Raw genomic sequence first — 16,165 nt, 5'->3', positions numbered from 1 at the left:
CCCTTCTGTCCCATCAGACTCCCAGATGTGTCCACCGCTGAAGGACCTTCTTTGTTCTGCTCTCTGTGCACTCCCAGTATCCAAAACTTGCTCTTGTCCCAAACACTGGCAATCTATTATGCTGCTCTTTGTTCACTGCACAATCTCCCAGTTAAGAGCCACAATGATTTTGAACATTTTAAATGCCTCCACCCTCCCCGAGTCTGTAATGTCCTCTAGATAGTTGCCCCCCTTTCTTGCCCCTTGATTATTCCCCAATCATACTTTTGGCTGTTCCATGCTCCATGTTCAAACTCTTTTGACAAGCCTGTGATCTCTTCTCTTTGATCAAGTTCTGGTCACGAACTACCCCTTGCAGTAGGTAAGTGGTCAAAAATTTCAAAGGTGCATGAAAGAGTGTGAGCTACAAGGTTAGTACCTTGTTATTCCCCAAAGCTACAGACAGTTATTTGTCCAAAGGTGAAAAAAAGTCATCGTTGCTATTCAGTCCAAATAAAGAAGAAAAAACTCATTGGAATCAGGAGCTAGGTTGCTCCTCATTCACAGGAAGACCTAACCCTGAGATCTGGAAAAAACCCAACCCTAATTCTCTGTTCATCAGATGTTTGGGTGAATGATCTCCCATCCGTGAATGGTAAATCCTCATAGCATGTTAAACATACCTCATAAGTTGAAATTTATCTGCTGAGATTGCAGACTGTGAGATAAAATCAGTAGCAAAAGTTCATAGTTAATAATCAAAACCATCATCCTATTTATTTTTATCCTGTATGCATACTATAGAGCCCAAAATCCAACCTTGTGTAAAGCTGCACTGATATTACAAGAGCCCCAGTATAATCAGCACTCAGCAGCACTTGCAGTCACAGGACCTGATATGCTGGGTGATCCCTCCTGCTGGATGGATCCTTCTGCTGCACTGAACATGCATTATTAATCAGTTTCCATGTGGCATCATGTGTAAATCAATGCTCTCCAACGACAGCCATCAGGATCTCACATGTGTGCCCGGGCTGTGCTGCTCTCCTCACACGTAGGAAGACCTCACCCTGAGACCTGGAAACTGGTGCTGCCCAGCAATGTGATAAATGGGAACAGAAGGGAACCCTTGGCCTTTGAGCATCCCCCAACCATTCCATGTGGTCATCATTGAACCTCCATCCCAGTACCATATCTCTGTGGTACTAAGCACTTGTTATGCTTAGAAATCCATCTTCTCCCTATGGATAGTCAGCAGCTTGGCCTCTACAGATCTTCTGTGGAGGAGAATTCCACAAATTCACCTCCCTGAGGAAGGAAACCTCTCTCACCACAGACTTACCTGCTTTACCTCATATTCTGAGATCCCTGGTACTAAATTAATACAGTCAAAGGCAACATCTTCCCTTCAATCAGAATTTCAATGAGATCTAATTTTTCCAAACTTGAGTGAAGGCAGGCAGAGTCAACCTCTCATCATGTGACATTCCTGCCTCATCAAGTGCTAGAATAGTGAACCATCATTGCAGCTCCATTGCAAGAGCATTCCCTCTTAAGTTGTACAACCAAAGATGCACTTGCTACTTCATATATGGGCCCACCATAGCCCTGCATCGTTGATGTAAGATATCCTTGCTCCAGTACTCAACACCCCTTGCATCTTACTTTCACCTTCCAAACTGCTCACTGAGCCTATAGAAAGTCTGCTGGTGCTGAGATTGAGTGCAAGACACAAAAGTGCTGTAGAAACTCAGCAGATCATGCATCATCCATAGGAAGTAAAGGGTAACCAACGTTTCTGGCCTGGGCCCTTCATCAAGTTATAGGCAGAAATAAGCAGACACCTGCATAAAAAGGAAGGGGAGGAGGTGAGGAGAGGGGGGCAAGGGGAGGTGCACAGGATAACAGATAAAAAGTCATAGGTGGATACAAGTGGGTAGAAGAGAAAGAAGTTGAGAAGTGATAAGGGGAGAGGGCAGAGAGCCATGGGTTACTCTCTGATAGGAGAATGAAAGGAAAGGGGTGGAGAACTGGAGGCAAGGAATCCTGGAGGTAGCCTGTAGGTTTGCTTTCAGTATCTGGTGCTCAAGAACACACAGGTATGCTTGCATGTCAACAATTTCCAATCTAAGTTAGCAGGTCACACAGCATAGAAAGTAAAAGGCAGTCAATGTTTCAGGCCTGAGCCCTTCCTCAGGAGTGTCAAAGACCAGGCAGATAGCTGTTCAGCACTCCTGAGGAAGGGCTCAGACCCTGAATATTGTCTGACTTTTATTTCCTATGGATGCTTGTGTCCTGCTGACTTTCTCCATCATGTGTGTGTGTGTGTGTACTGCACCAGACCCCAGCATCTTAACACCATTCAGTTGATATTCTGCCATTTTAAGGGCTGCACCATTACCACAATGCTATGACAGCACCAGTGACCCGGGTTCGAATCCACCACTATCTGTAAGGAGCTTGTATGTTCTCACCATGACTGTGGAGGTTTCTTCTGGATGTTCCGGTTGCCTCCCACATTCCACAGATGTATGGGGTTTGTAGCTTAAATGGTCACATGAGTGTATTTGGGTAGCAAAAGGTCATAGAGTGGAAGAGCCTGCTCCGTTGCTGTGTCTCTGAATTTATTATTCTTACAAAAGTGGACAATGCCACTCCATTTATCCAATCACTCAACTTGTTTGAATTATCTTGAAGCTACGTTTCACATTCTCACTGCTCATCATCCCACCTCCTTTTGTGTTGTCAACTAACTTTGAGTTATTAACATTCAGTCATCAAAGTCAGTACCTGGGGCTATTCAGTGTGACTCCCTTTCTGTACATGTCCGCTGGCTATTACACTGGATATGTTTTGTACTCCAGCCTATCCAACAACAGGTCCAGTCTCTGCCTGATAACTCATGAGAGTGGAAAAGATGCAATCTGATCACCTGAACATTCCCACGTTGCACACTCCCCCAAATTATTCAGGAAGATTATTTTATTTGTTAAATTTGTTGAAATAAAAGAACTTTTGAAGGGAATTGGTGGGGTGGCGGGGGTGGGGGGATGTGGGAAGCACAATGGCCCTGCAGATAGTGTTTCTGCCTCCAAGCCCCAGATACTCAGTTTCAATCCTGATTCCTGGCGCTCTCTGTTTGGATTCTCTCATAACCGAGGTGGTGGTGGGGGTGGGGGTGGGGGGGGGGGGGGTCCCTTGATGCTGCGGTTTACGACCATGGATGTGCAGGTTGGTGGATTAATTGGCCCAGTGTTGGATGAGGGACAGAGTCCAGGGAGGGAGGTGATGGGACTGTGGGGAGAGTATAGAATGGGACTCTGATTTCCTCATTCCCAGCCTTGTCACAGAATTCTTCTGATAGTTTGGCAGAATGATTAACAGATTATTTTCAATGGCAGACAAGGAAATATTGTTGGTCATGATGCAGCATCAATAACTTCAAAGACTAGAAGTTGTAGAGGAACTGATAGGGTTTTATTCACAACCAAATGGATCTCTGTCCATGCCGGTCGGCTATCCTGGACTGAGGAGGGCGCTGTGGCACAATCGCCTTTATTCAAGGGTCAATGGAGGAGCCTCAGGCACAGTCAGCAAGGGGCATGTCCTAGCACATCAAATGTGTATACAGTGATTTACCACAGGTCAACAGTCTTCCTTGGATCAATAGTGGGTGGGTGAGAATTCTTTTTTATGAAGATACAAAACCTTAAAATTGCTGATGCAAGGCTGGTAAGAAACTTTGAAGCTGTGGCTATCAGAAGTTTTTACAAAAAACCAGAAAAGCTTTTTGTAATGGCCTGATGATGTGAAGCGCTGTTTACAAGGCCTTGCAGTAATCCTTTCCACATGTCCTTAAATAATTTTAATTTAGGAACACAGCAAGGAAACAGGCCCTTCCAGAACACAAGCCTGAGCTGTCCAAAAAATAGTTTATAAGTATTTTTTCTTCAGATTGTGTTGCCAAACAGGTTCACAGCAGGCATCATCTCCTCTGCCCTACACTCCACTCCACAGGCCGCAATCAGTGAAGATTGGTGATAGTATATCCTCTGCCATCATCCTCAGCACTTTGTCCCACAGATTGTGTACTCAGTCCCCTACTACTCACCCTGTACACCTACTACATGCCCAAACACAGCTCTAACTCCATCTTAAGTTCACAGATGATACCACTGTCATGGGCAGGATCTGTAACAATTACAAGCCAGAGTACAGGAGAGAGATAGAGGGACCTGTGGCTTTGTTTTAGGACAACAACCTCTCCCTCAATGTCAGCAACATCAAGAAGATAGTCGTACAGTATGCTTTGGGAGGTTTGCAATTACCTAATTTTTAAAATTATTATGAAGCTGCTCAATTAAGATTTATTAATCATATGTTAGATATTTCAAACTCTCCTTGTTGGGCTAGGGTGGAATTGGCTGCGATATTGGAACCTTGTCACCATCATTTTGTATTTAAATGGAATACTGTCTTACTACAGAAATATAATGTACCAATTTTGAAATATTTATTAGAAATTTGGACTAAAAGGAATTTATTTATAGGATCAAAGGGTAGTTTATCAGCTCAAACCCCAATATATCAAAATAAATTGATTCCTTTTTCATTGAATAATAGAGTTTTAGAAGATTGGTGGATTAAAGGAATAAAAAGATTGCAGGATTGTTTTGAAGAAGGAAAATATTTATCATTTAATCATCTTAAAGAGAAATTTGGGATTTTTAGAGAATTCTCTGTCTGTTTATTATCAAATTAGGGCATTAGTGAAAGATAATTTTGGAAGAGAAATGAATATTTCTAAGTTAACTAAATTTGAATTTATGGTTTCATATTTTTCAGATAAAGGTTTTATATCAGAAATGTATGCCTTATTTCAAGATACAATGGTTAAAAAAATGTAGATACATCTAGGATTAAATGGGAGCACGATTTAAGTTGTGAGATGAGTTGGGTGGATTGGGAAAATATGTGTTATGATGGGTTGACTAAATGAATTAATGTAAGATATAGTATGGTTAATTATAAATTTTTGCTTCAGTTATATTTAACCCCTGAAAAATTGAAAAAATATGGATTTAGTCATTCAGACTTGTGTTCTAGGTGTGGATTAGGTGTTGGAACATTTCTACATTCTGTTTTGTTTTGTGATAAAGTTCATCCTTTTCTGGTTTAAAATTAGGAAATTGCTTCAAAATTTGTTTAAAATTCAATTTCCCTTAGATCCAAAATTTTTTTAGTTCGGTTATTTTACTCCGTTAGTGGACTTTGGGTTGGATAAGTTTCAGACAGCGTTTATTCGTCTAGCATTGACAGTTGCTCGTAAATGTATTGCTATGTCCTGGAAAGATGAAGCGGAGTTAAATGTAGTTCGATGGCATCATGAGTTGAAGTCGTGTATCTATATGGAGGAAATAACATATAATTTACATAATCGTTATGATTTTGTTTGTTAAGATGTGGACACCTTATATGAAGAATATGAATTTAGTAATATCGTAAATTACTGAATGTTTTTATTTATTTTTAATGGATCCCTTTAGGGATCTGTTGTGGGAGGGGGAGGGGATGGGTTTACTGTTTTATTATTAGACTACTTATTCTGTAAAAGTCTGTTTATTTTTATTGAAAAAATACGAAATAAAATTTTAAAAAAGAAGCTAGTCATTGATTCCTTGAAGAGGGGCAGAGCCCACTCCCTGGTCCTCAACAACTGTGCTGAGGTGGAGATAGTTGACACTTTAAGTTCCCAGGGTAAACATCTCCAGTGACCTGTCCTGGTCCACGCAGATTGATGAAATGACCAAGAAGGTACAGTAGTGCCTCAACTTCGTGAGAAGCCTGAGGAAATTTGACATCATGTGTCTTCTACAGGCCCACGATTAAAAACATCATGGCAGTGTGCATCACTGCATGAGATGGGAACTGCTCTACCCAAGACTGCAGCAAACAGCAGAGGATTGTGAACAAGGCTCAATCCATCACACATGCTCGGTCCCCTCCAGCAATCCCATCTATAACTGCCGCTGTCTCAGGAAAGCTCCCAATGTTTTAAAGGACCTGACCCACCCCTATCACACTCTTCTTACCCCCCCCCCAACCTCCCCATTCCATCTGGCAGAAGATACATTGAGCATGAAAACATAAACCTCCAGATTCAAGGTCAGGTTTTTTCTGCTGTTATCAGAATCTTAAGTGGACCTCCCATTTGCAAAATATGATGTCCTTACACTGTTTTTTTTAATCTATCCCATTCTCTATTTGATTTGCTGAACAAATTCAAAATGAATTTTTATTTTGGAATCATTCCCACATTTATTGCAAAAGTCAGTCAGAAGCTGAAATCACTGAAAATTGGAATTACATCAAAATATTACTGTTTCCTTTTTCTTTAATAGACTTCTGGAAATTTCAGCTTGCCATGTCAACTGATGTCTGCTAATAAGTGAGAAAAGTACATCAACCAAGGTTTGTAGTTTTGATTTCTCTAATTGCATTGAAATCCATTTGGTTTTGACTTCCCCACTTCTAACTCAAACCACAAGGGATCAGTCATCTGTTCATTTTCGAGAATTGATCTAAATAGTTCCTGAATGCATTATTTCATTCAAAAATTGTGTGTAAAATGATTTATCCAAGCCACAATGGAATGTTAGCTGAGAAATATTTTAGCTGAACTCTAAATGACTGGTAATAAAAATATGTGAGTGATTTTATCTTTCTTTATTTCATTGATGAAAACCTCATAGCTGCTGTAAGGGACTGGATGCCAAAGTACATTCCTCTTCATTGTAGTGCGAGCCATGTAATCTTAGCCAAAAAATTAAACACTAATGACCAATAATTACTCAGAAGTGTTCAAACTCTTAAATTATGTTGGTCCCTGTTAACATAACTGTTTAAACAGAGAATAAAGTCCTTGTATATTAGCATTGAAAATTATTGTGCCTTGGCACAATAATGTTTTCATAAATATGTAGGTAAATGAGAGATAGCAGATGTTGGAAAACTTTTAGCAATGCATGGGAAGAAATCAGTGGGTCATGCAGCATCTGTGGAAGCCAATAGACAGTCAATGTTTTGGGCCAAAAACCCCTCATCAGTAAATGTAGAAATGTTTTGTAGGTGTATTATTTCTTAATTAGCTGGTCTGAAATGCGACTGACCATTTCTCCCTGTGGAAACTCTCTGACCCACTAACACCCTCCAGTTTCTCTTCGTTTGTTCAAGATTCCAGTGCCTGCAGTCCCTATGTTTTTCAAACAATCAAGTTTTTTTTTATCATCACGGTCTCCGAGCCAGGCCATTTCGCCACCACATGACATGGAATTACAGGTGATTGTTAGATGGAGGCAGTTAGGAGGCACAAGTGAATGTAGTCACTATTACTAAGGAGGAAGAGTTAAGCTGAAGGGACTTAAGATGGATAAGACATTTGGATCAGAGGTATTGCACTCCTGGGTTCTGAAAGAGGTAGTTGGAGAGATTGGGGAGGCATTAGTACTAATTTTTTAATAATCACTTGGGTCGGGAAGAGTTCCAGCAGAATAGAAAATCATTAATGTTTCTCCTCCCTTGAAGAAGGGAGAGGGATAAAAGACAGGAAATTATAGGCTGGCTAGTCTAACTTCAATGATAGGCATCTCTCCTTCAGGGGAGATCTTCCAATAACAAGCAGGACAGACAAAAGAGAGTCAATGGATGTTCTTTTCTTGGATTTTCAGGCCTTCGACAAGAAGCGACACATGAGCCAGTGAAAGGAGTTATCAGCCCAGGTTATTATGGGAGAGATGCCTGCATGGATGGAAGCGGGGCTGACTGGCAGAAAGTAAAGAGTGGGAATAAAGGGGGCCTCTTCTGTCTGACTGCCGGTAACTAATGGCAGGGGCTGGTGTTGAGTCCACCACTTTTCATGTTGAATGTAAATGATTTGAATAACCAAAAGGATGGCTTTGTGGCCAAGTCTGCAGATGATATGAAGGCAGGTGGAATGATGGTTAGTGTTGCGGGAGCAGGAAGTCTGCAGAGGGACTTAGACATGTAAGGAAATTGTCAGATGGAAAATATCCCAGGAAAATGCACCTTTGTAGAAGGAGTAAAGGCGTAGACTATTGAAGCAGCAGGCTCTTCCTATTGGCTCTTCATGTTTACTCTGTCTCTCGGATATTCCTCTGCTTCAGAATTTCAAGTGGAAATGAGGAACAGCATCATTTTCCTCCTTGTCATCCTTAATGCCGTGATCACTGTTTTTTTCTCATTTTCCCTCAGGCTGGTTCCACTGCATCCTTCTTTACCTACTTCTGTACTTAACTTTAACTTCACTCTCTTCCCAGTGGTTTCCCCCCCACCCCACCTCTCTCTCCACCTCTCTCATCTTCTGTCCAATAATCTCTTGGCCCCTCTCCAATTTCTTTCCTCCTTCATAAACACAATATCACCCTTTTTTACTTCAGTCTTAAGAAAGGATCCCAACCTAAAACATTGACTCACCGTTTCTACTCAAGTCTTCTTTCTACAGCTCATTGTTTACACAAATAAATGGGATACATTTCTGTGTAGTGGCGCTATAGATAAACTACAATTCCAAAAAGTCTAGAGAACTGGTATGGGACATCATAACATCATGACGTGGCGCAGTGTTTTAAAAGAATTTGCGCGTGACTCGAGTAAATGAGTTCTGATTTACCTGAAGCTCTGTTTGTCGATATTTTGTGTTGATCATCCACCACTGCATTTTCAGTGGCTACAATTGGTGACCCTCGACGGGACCAAAATGAGCTGTTAGTCTATATTGGATACTGCAGCTGTTGCTGTTAAGCTACTGCCCTTCTGGATGTTGGAACCAGAGCTGTGGTTTTGAACTAATCCACAGACAATTTGTCTGAAATTGTCGACAGATAATTTCACCTCAGGAAGATCGAGGTGGACACAACTTGCTAATATCACTTCATCAATGCCTTGGACCAAGCCACTGTTGAGCGAGTCGATGACGTCCTGCATGATCGACCAGAGCCTGGAGAGTGGAAGTATGACACTCTAAAAGCAGTCCTGCTGTGAATTTATGCCATGTCCCACAGAGAGAGGGCTGCCAGACTGTTACACATGGAGGATTTGGGTGACCGCGCCCCGTCTGAACTAATGGACAACATGCTGTGCCTGGCATCCGGCCAATGGCCAGATATGTTATTCTAACAGCTCTTCCTGGAGAGGATGCCAGAAGACATTAGACTCTTATTATTGCAGAGTTCTTTCGAAGACCCCAGGACAGTAGCTGCAGAGGCAGACGTCCTGTGGCTGGCAAAAATCACACCAAAAGGTCTTCGGACAATGTCACTGCATCACAGCTGTCCATACCTAGCACCTTCATTGTTGACACTACTTCCCAAGCCAACGCTCTCAACACACCAGCTCCTATTACAAGGCAACGTTTCAAGTCAGGCAGACAGCCTGTCGACATTTCCACCTGGTATTTTTACCACCGATGTTGGAGAATCAATGCCCATAGGTGCCTGCCACCCTGTGCATTCTTGGATTCAATGGTTGTCTTAAAATCTATGAGCCTTCTATATGTTTGGGATTAGCTATCCCAATGTAAATATTTGTTGGACGCAGGATCAGAGGTTAGTGTTTTTCCACCAACTGGTGTCGATACATGTGATCCTACCCCTAACCTCCAACTCACAGCCGTCAATAGTTCCAACATTCCCATGTATAGCACCAAAAAGTTGAATGTTCAAGTTTGAGGGGAACATTTACAAATGGTCTTTTATTATAACGGCAGTGTTACGACTACTACTCAGGGCTGATTTTCTTCAAGCTTATGTGTTCATGGTGGATTTAAAAGGGCGTCAGCTGGTGGATAGTACCACCTTTCAAACTATTCACCTGGCAGAACCACATGTTTCTGCACTATGCCTTCAAGCCCTGCGTAAGACTGTTGATAAGTTCTCCAGACTTGTAGAAGAGTTTCCCGAAATTACAACTCTATAGTTTTCAACCCCCACTGTGAAACATGGATTAACTCATCATATTTCTACCAAGGGTCTTCCCATTCATGCGAAGGCACGTCGCTTGTCTCAAGAGAAACTGCAATTAGTTAAACAAGAATTCCAGAAAATGGAAGAGCTGGGGATAATTTGCAGTCCAACGGCCCATGGACGACTATTACATTTAGTCCAAAAACACACCCAAGGTGGAAACCTTGTGGAGATTATGGATGGCTCAACAACACCACTATATCAGATTGCTACCCTATTCCCCATATTCAAGACTTTTCAGTGACTCCACATGGGGTGAAAATCTTTTCAAAAGTGGATTTGGTGTGCGGATATCACCAGGTGCCAGTGGAACCAAACGACATCCCGAAATGGCAATAATTACCTCCTTTGGATTATTCAAATTTTTACCTATGCCTTTTGGTTTAAAAAAAATCCACCTCCGACCTTTCAGCGAGTTATGGATGTGGCATGGGGCAGTAGGATGTGGTATGACCAATGTCTTCACTTATCTAGACGGTATTTTAGTTGCTGCAAAATGAAAGAAGAGCACATGGAACATCTACATCACACATGTCAATCTCTGGCCCGTGGGCCAAATTTGGCCCACAATATAATTATATTTGGCCCGCAAGATCATATTAAATATATATTAGAGTTGGCCCGCTGGCCGCCGCGCCAGTATAGCGCATGCACACTGAAGGTGAAAATGAAGACGCCGGAGGTGTGGAGGGATCTCAGAGTCCCGAATCCCGGGGATCGGAGCGCTGCACTCAGCCCGCCCGGCTCTCGGACACACAGACGCGGCTGGAGTTGGGGACCATCCTCGCTGGGTCTGCGCTTCAGCGGCGATGCCGGACCGAACGTCTCGTTGGCGATGCCTTCCCCCTCGCTCCGTGTGCGGCGGACCCTGCCTCCCGCTCCTTTTGTTGGAGACGAGCCCGGCGCCGTGAGATCGCAGTTTAATCCCTCTCCAACCATGGGAGGGGGGTGGGAGCAACGCGCTCTTCTCAGCCAATTCCTCCACCGCCCCGGACGCCGGCGTTTCAACGGGGGGTTCGGGTGCCTTCATCAGGCGACCTACCTGTTGGTCCAAGACAAGGGGAGAGCGTACAAACTCCACACAGACAGCACCTGAACTCGGGTGAACGTGGAGCTGCGACCCCACATTCCACATCAGGACTGTGTGTAAGATTGGGAGCAGTGAGACGGAAGCTTATTTTGTTCCTGTGCTTTAAGCCTTTCTTGGGGTGGGGGGGGGGTCCTTCTCTGACCACTTGCCTAACAATTAACCTAATCAGATGTGGAGTTACCACAATACAACAGTTCTCAACCTTTTTCTTTCCACTCGCGTCCCTGTGCCATTGGTGCTCTGTGATTAGTAAGGGATTACTTAAGGTGGTCTGTGGGTGGAAAGAAAAAGTTTGAAGACCACTGCTTTAATCATCCCTCATTGACTCGTCATGTGCACGGTTTCAGTCGCTAAAGGAAATGGGCCAACGACAATGACAATGAAAGAGTTTATCCAAAACTATTATTAAACATTTATTGTTGTTGAAAATTTTCAATAAATATTTAGTTCGGCCCTCGACTTAGTCCAAGTTTTTAATTTTGGCCCTCCGTGAATTTGAGTTTGACACCCCTGATCTACATACACTCTTTAGATGTCTGTGAGAATTTGGACTGAACATCAATCCAGATAAATGTGTTTTCAGGTAACAATCCATAAAATTCCTGGGGCATACAAACACTGACAAGGGCGTGGTTTTGCTGCCTTCCAAGATCGATGCCATTACTGAATATTCCAGACCAACCACAATCAAAGGTCTGCAAGAGTTCTTGGGCATGGTTAATTTTTAGTGTTGATTCCTTGCAGCTCACATTATGAAGCCTCTGTTCAATCTGCTATCTGGTAATGCCAAATCTATTCATTGAACAGATGAAATGCTTTTATGAAGACAAAGGAACTATTAGCAAACAGCCATGCTCAGTTATCCAGTCCTAAATGCAGCCACTGCCCTTTCAACAGACGTTCTGATGTGGCCAGAGCGGGCGCTCTGCAGCAGTATGTCGAGGGACAATGGAAGCCATTGGCATTCTTTAGCTGCCACCTCCATGAGGCTGAAAAAAAAAGCTCCTTCGATAAAGAGTTCCTACCCATATATTTGCCCATCTGATTCTTCTGTTACTTTTTGGAAGGCAGTCACTTAACCGTTCACAGGTCATAAATCCTTGACCTTAGCGTTTTCAAATGTGTTGGGGCCCTGGTTGGCTCGACAACAACGGCAGCTGTCCTTCATTTTGGAATTCTCTATCAGAATAATGCTCTCGCCACTGCCCATGCACAGGACGATGAGATGGAGTCGTATTGCACCTCAATAACCAACCTACAATGGAAGGATGTGCAAATTGATGCTGATGGCAAGCTGCTCTTTTGCCAAGTGCAAACAGGACATCCACGGCCAGAGGTTCGACCTTCGTGGAGACGTCGCATTTTTGATTCTGTCCATGGTCTTTCCCATCCATCAGATCAAACGTTCATCTCATTTCAGACAGATTTGTTCGGCATGGTCTGAAGAAAGACTTCATGCAAGTGGCTAGATCTTATGTAGCTTGTCAAAAAGTTAAAATCCTTCAGCATACAAAAGCACCACTACAACCTTTCCCACCTGTAACTCGCTGCTTCAATCATGTCCATATGAACATTGTGGGACCAGTCCAGTTTCACGAGGCTACCACTATCTCTTCATGGTGATCGATAGGTTTATGAGATGGCTTGAGGCAGTCCCCATGGCAGCTGCTTCTTCAGACTGTTGTGCACGAGCATTCCTTAATTCCTGGGTGGTTTGCTTGGGCCTACCAGTGCATATCACTTCTAACAGAGGACCTCAATTTACAACTTTGCTATTGTCAAAGCAGCCAAGTGGGCTGCTTGGCTCTAGGCTTCATCATACAAGCACTGTCACCCACAGTCCACATTAAATCAGCCTTAATGGCTCGTTTGGATGGTCCCAACTGGGTAGATGAAATATCATGGGTGTTGCTCGGCATTAGGACAACTCTGAAAGAGTATCTTCACACTTCATCTGTAGAGCTTGTATATGGGGTGCCTTTGGTGGCCCAAGGGGAACTCATTCCACATGGACCCAGTAAAGATGAAGATTCCCAAAGTGCTGGCAAATTATCCCCTGTACCACCATCATCACATGGCAAACATGTTTCTTTTGTACCACACAAAATGACTGTGAATATGTGTTTGTATATAGAGGAACACATGGACAGCCCTTGCAGGCACCATACGAGGGACCATACAGGGTGATAAGATGAATGAGGTCAACTTGCATCTTGGACATTGCTGGGCAGCCTCTGTCATTTACAATTGATAGGGTCAAACCTGCCATGTTGACAAAACTGCCCCTATTCAACAGCCAGCAGTCCGACGCAGGTGTCAACCTCCCAAAAAAACTGCCAGGTGATAGTGCCGATTCTGGTGGGGGGCGGTGGGGTGGGTGGGGGGGGGAGGTGGTGGCGTATAGCAGTGTTATAGATAGACTACAACTCCCAGAAGTCTAGTGAACCGGTATGGGACGTCATAACGTCATGACATGGTGCGCGTGGTTCAGTGTTTTAAAAGAATACATGTGTGACTCAAGTAAACGAGTTCTGATTTACCTGCAACTGTGTGTGTTGTTATTTTACGTTCATCAGCACCACTGCATTTTCAGTGGCTACATGGTGCTGTTAACTCTGGGGTTCAAAAGTGAGAGAGCTGTCCACATTCAAGATGACAGAAGATAAATATTAAATCAGACTGACTGACAGCTTCAATATATTGCTTTCCTAAGTTTCAATGTACAATCAGAAAAATCACACATTACCTAAGCAGTTTTCTGGGATTTGACTTCCTTCAATCTTTGCTCTCAGCTTCTAATTTACCCTATCATTTCCTTTATGGAAGTTAAACTTCCACTGCATTGACTCAAACTTTCTCGACAGTGTGTATTCACTGACAGTTTGATCATCTGTGTATGGTTCTCAAATTCCCAAGTGCTCAGTTTCCTTTGAAGTATCTGCTCAACTCCAGGACAAACTAGAAAGTGATTATACACAGATCTTTCAAGTAAAATACTGATTTACATGACAACTTAAGACCTTTATAACAACCCATTAATTTGCTCCAAAGGTTTTTAAGGAGTGGCCAGATATACATCAGAAACAGAGCAAGATAGCAGAAAAAACCTTACCATAATGAAGGATAAAGAAACTGCATTTATTAAAACAAAAGTCATTGGAGCTATAGTCAGATCTTCAAAGGATTACACACAAAGTCCATGCTTGCAAACTCTTTCAGCTGAATTAACTGCATTGCTAAATAACCTAGTTTTCAAGGAATATATATGATATTGACTCAAGAATCAAGAATGTATTACATTTGGGTTATGTGAATAAGTCTGCAGATAACACCAGAATTGGTGATATAATGGATGTGAGTTTAATTTCGAATATTATCATCTGACTGCACAACCAGACAAAATAGCACGTAAGCTCAGTGGTTAGAGGATTGGTCTTGTAAACCAGGGGTCGCAAGTTTGTTCCATGCTTGAGAGCCATTAGACAAAGTGGCGATTCTTTGTCTTCCTTACTGTAGACAAAGTTTAAGAATTTCATGTATGTCACATTCTAAATGTAGTATAACGTGACATTAATGGAACCTTCACCTTTATCTTCTATGTGTACACACACACACACACACACACACACTTTATATTGGGATGATTTACTCAATCACATTTAATTTTTTTACATTTTAAATTTAGACATACGGCATGGTAACAGCCCCTTTCTGCCCATGAGCCTGTGCCATCCAATTACACCCAATTAACCTACAACCCCAGTACATTTTGAATGGTTGGATGAAACCGGAGCACCCAGAGGAAGCCCACACTAACACGGGGAGAACGTACAAACTCTTTACAGACAGCATAGGATTTGAACCCTGATCCTGGTTGCTGGCGCTGTAACAGCATTGTGCTAACAGCAACATAAACAGGATACTGTTCATCAATCTCACAGTCTGCGGGAAGAAGCTATTTCCCAGACTGGCAGTCCTGATTTTGATGCTCCCGTACCTCCTCCCTGCTGGTAGTGGGTCAAAGATATCCTTTCCTGAATGGAAAAATTGTCCCAAATCATTTTTTGAGTGAGGAAGATTATATGAGATTACAACAGGATCCAGTTCAACCAGGGAAATGGGCTAAGTAGATGGAGTTTAACTCTGATGAAGGATGAGGTGCAGCATGTTGATGTTGAACCAGGACGGGACCTGCACAGAGCCTTGAAGGATGTTGCAGAACAGAATGATCTTGGGATACAATCCATGAAACAGGTCACACAATGTATACAGAACGGTGAAGAATGTTTGCCTTCAAATGGTCAGGCCATTAGGTGTAGAAGTTGGGACGTCAAGTTACAATAATACAAGAAGGAGTACTGTGTCCCATTTTGGTCTCCCAACAAAAGGTAAGATGTAATTAAGATGGAAATGATGCAGAAAAGGCTCATAGGATGTTACTAGGATTGGAGGGCTGGAGAGGGTGAATAGGCTGGTACTTTATTCCCTGCAGCATTGGAGGCTGAGGAGGGGCATTATCAAGGGTTATAAAATCAGGAAGGACATGAATAAGATGAATGGTCACCATTTTTTTTCATGGTAGGGAAACAAAAGTTTACAATGAGAGGGGAAAGATTCAAAGGGGACCTGAAGGCAACTTTTTAACACAGAGGGATAGTGGGTCTGTGGAATGAGCTGCCAGAGAAAGCTGTGGAGGAGGGGACACTCACAGGTTTTAAAGTACATTGGGACAGGTTCATGCATAGGAAAGGTTCAGAGTGATGTGGGTCAACCCACATATGGGCATCTTTATTGCCATGGCTGAAGAGCCTGTTTCCGAGCAGTGTAACTCCATGACTCAGGTATCACAACCACTGACACTGTCCCCCTTTTACATGGTAAGGAGACTTTTGCCTGTGATGTACTGGGCTGAGTACACTACCTTTTGCAGGGCTTTTCTCTCAGAGATATTAGTGCTCCCATTCCAGGCTGTGAGGCAGCCGGTCAACACACTTTCCCCTCCACATCTGTACAAGTTTTCCAAGGTGCACTCTCCCGAGAAAGGAGAGGCACTGAC

The 16,165-nt window shown here is 42.8% G+C and overlaps 1 long non-coding RNA gene across 2 annotated transcripts in view; it reads left to right on the top strand.

Annotated features, from left to right (window-relative positions):
• The first annotated feature begins 3,566 nt into the window (after positions 1 to 3,566).
• Positions 3,567 to 16,165, top strand: part of LOC138752681 (uncharacterized) — an 86,559-nt gene continuing 73,960 nt past the window's right edge. For both annotated transcript variants that reach the window (XR_011350831.1, XR_011350832.1), the window contains exons 1-2: positions 3,567 to 3,652; positions 6,381 to 6,450. This is a non-coding gene — a long non-coding RNA (uncharacterized lncRNA). The remainder of the gene's footprint in view (positions 3,653 to 6,380; positions 6,451 to 16,165) is intronic.

This window comes from Narcine bancroftii, chromosome 2, assembly GCF_036971445.1.
Source record: "Narcine bancroftii isolate sNarBan1 chromosome 2, sNarBan1.hap1, whole genome shotgun sequence".
In the NCBI taxonomy this organism is placed as follows: Eukaryota; Metazoa; Chordata; class Chondrichthyes; order Torpediniformes; family Narcinidae; genus Narcine; species Narcine bancroftii.
Note: the sequence above shows the minus strand (reverse complement) of the source record. Positions and strands in the feature narration are given on the sequence as shown.